The sequence below is a fragment of the Morus notabilis genome, unplaced genomic scaffold, assembly GCF_000414095.1.
Source record: "Morus notabilis unplaced genomic scaffold, ASM41409v2 Scaffold10069, whole genome shotgun sequence".
NCBI classification, from domain to species: domain Eukaryota; kingdom Viridiplantae; phylum Streptophyta; class Magnoliopsida; order Rosales; family Moraceae; genus Morus; species Morus notabilis.
The window spans coordinates 1,452-5,574 of NW_010363622.1; positions in this window are offsets into that span (position 1 = coordinate 1,452).

Genomic DNA, 4,123 nt, shown 5'->3' on the forward strand with positions numbered 1-4,123 from the left:
CGCCTGCTGCTCCGGGTCCGGGTGCTGCTGCTGCTGCTGCCGGATATGCAGCTGCCGGTGCTGGTGGAGCTGTTGCTAGCGCTGGTGGAGCAGCGCTGCTGCTGGCGCCGCCTGCGACTCAAGAAGTGGTGGCCGAGGGGGCATTGAATCCCCTGCTGCTGCTGCTGTGGGTTGCAATTTAGTTGCATGAAGATAAAGACTTTAGTCATATGTGGCATTTAGATTTGGTTAGGCAATGACAATTGTTAATGCAGTTTTTATTTTTCTAATTTTTTTCCCACCATTTTTATGATAATGTTATCCAGGACTTCCTGTCCTTCTTGCGTTCTACTTCATTGTTCTATTTTCATGAAGTAATTTTTGTAATATTATTTTTTAAATATGGAAGGAAAGGAAGTTGTCAAATGCTTTCTTTTCATTTTTCTACTTGACATTTTTTATGCTTAACCGACCTTTGAAAGGCTGGTTTTCCTCTTTATTGTCATCATTATTATTTATTAAATTTAAAAGTAGTAAATTTAGTGATATTGTTTCTACTTTTGTGTTTTATTTGGTGACAATGTTAAGATTATATGTTACATTGTTTTACAAACAGGATGGAACCCGAAAATGAGGAACGAGATAGAACGACGCCTTCAAGGCATCGACGGAGATTTAAGGCCGCAATAAGTCAAGCGACGGCTGTACATGCATATCAATCTAGTAACATAGTAAGAAGGTCGATGCACAATTCTTCTTTAAGGGGCATGGACAAGGTAAATGAGCTATTAGCAAACAGTAATGAAACAACAATATTTAACAAAGTCCGTATAGGACCACGTGATTTTATGATTCTATGTGAAATGCTAACTGAGAAAGGTTTGCTACGACCCTCATACAACATGAGCGTACCTGAACAATTATTTGTGTTCTTAACAATCGTTTCACAAAGTCAAAGTAATCGTGAATCACAAGACGCCTGGCAACATTCAGGGGAGACCACATCATGTAGGTTTACTGAAGTTTTAGATGCTATTTGTGAACTACATGAAGATTTCATTAAGCCTCCAAATTATGACAAAGTGCCTGAATTTCTACGTGACAACCGTCAGAGATATGGTACATGGTTCGACGTAAGTTGTGTTACTCTTTTACGTATAATTTTTAACTATTTATCATTCATATTCTTAATAATACGTCGATAAATATGTTTACATGAAACTTATGTGCAAAACGTGTGCTTGAAATGGTCAGGATTGTGTAGGTGCAATTGACGGTACTCATATACCTTGTACACCAATTGGTGTACCTAATCCAACGGCTTATCGAAATAGGAAGGGTGTGAACTCGCAGAACATATTGGCTGCTTGTTCATTTGATATGAAGTTCACATATATATTATCCGGTTAGGAAGGTTCTGCCCACGACGCTCGAGTGCTAAATGATGCGCTAGACAATCCAGAGTTTCAGTCCCACGTCCCCCACCAGGTTACACTTATGTCTATTTATTGTTACGAACCTTCAATTCGCAACCTAATTTGGATATGTTGCACAGAAAAATACTATCTTGTTGATGCTGCATATGCGAACCATGAGTGTTTTCTCGCTCCATACAGAGGTGAGACTTACCATTTGCCTAATTACAGAAGGAGAAGTGGTGGATTTCAGGGACCCAGGGATATTTTTAACTATAAACACTCATCATTGAGAAATTGTATACAGTGAACATTTGGGGGTTGGAAGGCTAGGTTCCCTATCCTAAGGCGGCCGAATAATACATATCCAATGGATAAACAGAAGAAAATTCCAGTTGCCTGTGCAATACTACATAATTTTATTCACATGGTTAATCAGGGGGATCCACTTCTAAATCAATACCACTGTGATGGTGTACCTATAAGTGAAATAGATCCAAACAATGATGACGAATTTGATGACGATAATAATGATGGCAATGTCCCTGAAGGCCCAGTTGTAACAGCAGGTAGTGTTAGTCGTACAGAGATGGGTCGTTTTAGGGATCGGCTTGCGAATGAAATGTGGGTAGAATACCAGGGAAGCCGTGGAAGACAAGTTTAGTCATAATTCGTGTATTCACTATTGTAAACAAAAATTTTTGACGTTAATATTTCGTGTGTTAGCATTTTTTTGTCTCTAATATTTCATTTTCTAAATTATAATTTTTAAAATTACATGTAACATAATTTTTAGGGCTAAAATGTGGTTATAATTTTTTTCATGGTTCAAATCATAAAACAAAACAACCAAACACTAGTTCGAATCATGCTTGCACACATCCAAACAAAGGTTCTAATCACTCTGAATCATGATTCAAATCATGAATCATGATTCAAATCATGAATCATGATTCAAATCATGAATCATGATTCAAATCATGAATCATGATTCAAATCATGAATCATGATTCAAATCATGAATCATGATTCAAATCATGAATCATGATTCAAATCATGAATCATGATTCAAATCATGAATCATGATTCAAATCATGAATCATGATTCAAATCATGAATCATGATTCAAATCATGAATCATGATTCAAATCATGAATCATGATTCTGAATCAAATGATTTAAATCACCATGATTTCAATCCTTACACCAAACGGGCCCTTAATAGAGACACTATTTAGAGAAACTTTTTGAGTTTATGAACTATTCATAAGATAAAGTGACTACAAGAACTAATTAAAGAAAAAGAAAAAAAAATCAAGAACTATTTATGAATTTAACTCATTTCTTTTTAGTCAGAATTAGAAAAACAAAAATTAAAAAAAAATCCATGAAAATTCTCAAAATAAAAGGATTAAATTTCAAATCTAACCCCTGAAAAATAGAGGTTGTCTTACTTCTCCCCTCTCTTAGTTTAAACGGTTACAAAATTGACTCCAAACTCGTTAGAAGTTTCAATTTTAATACATTTATCATTAAAACATCATTTCTTAGGAGTTTTAAATATGTGTCAGTCACATTATTGTGTGATAAAGAGACATATAATAAATTTAAATAGAATAAACTTTAAATTTTTAAAAAGTTAAAAGAAACCACAAATACTTTATCGCTTTGACCGTAAATATTGCCTCTTTCTTTACCTTTTTTTTTTTTTGGAAGCCTATTTCTTTACTTAGAACCCCTACATCTTCATCACTTCCTATAGCCTTTTACAAATGAATAATGTGATCCACAAATGTTTAAAATTATTAAAACATTGACATTTTATTGATGGAAGTACCACCAAAGTTGTAACTTAAGTTGAGGAACCAATTTTGTATAATTTTTATCTATAAGAGGTAATATAAGACAAACCATGTTCTTTGAGGGTTAAATTTGAAACTAACGTAAAAAGATGGAAATATATAAATCTATTAAATTGCTACATTTATATACATACTAGTCTCAAAGCAGTCAAATCATCATCAAACTTTTTTTTCTTTTTTATTTTTTGCTGGATTACGTTTGTTATTTTTCATCTTCTTTGTATTCACACGTGGCCAACATATATAGATTAGGGATGACGAATTTATAGCAGACAGGTCATCATTAAACTTTTTTTCCTTTTTGGCATTATTCTTTTTTATTTTTTAGTCGGCTACGTTTGTCGCTTTTCATCTTCTTTGTATTCATACGTGGCCAACGTATATAATTTAGGGATAATAATTTTACCCATTTTCATTTGATAAAGAAATTTATTTTTTAATTTGAATTATGATAATTCGTTTTTTGATTCGAATCATGATTCGTTATAATATTTTTTTTCATAAAAAAATATACATAAATTAAAAATAATTTTAATCACATAATTTTAATCTATGAACTAAACGAACTCATTTATCCGTTATAAGCCGCCTTAAACGAGGCGAAGAAAATATAGTTTAAATAGAGTAGGTTATAAACGGGGTTAAAAGTTTAACCTGGGCAGAAAAAAACATTTTATAATGTAATATAAATATATCTTTTGAATATTTTTATTCTTATTACTAGCTGAGATTGGCACGTGCAAGGCATGTGCGCTTTAGCCTAAGCTGTATTTAAATTACCTTAGAGATTATATTAGATAAAACACGCTAAAGAATTACAATCTGAGAGCACTTTATTTTTATTAGAAAATGAGATGGCACGTGACA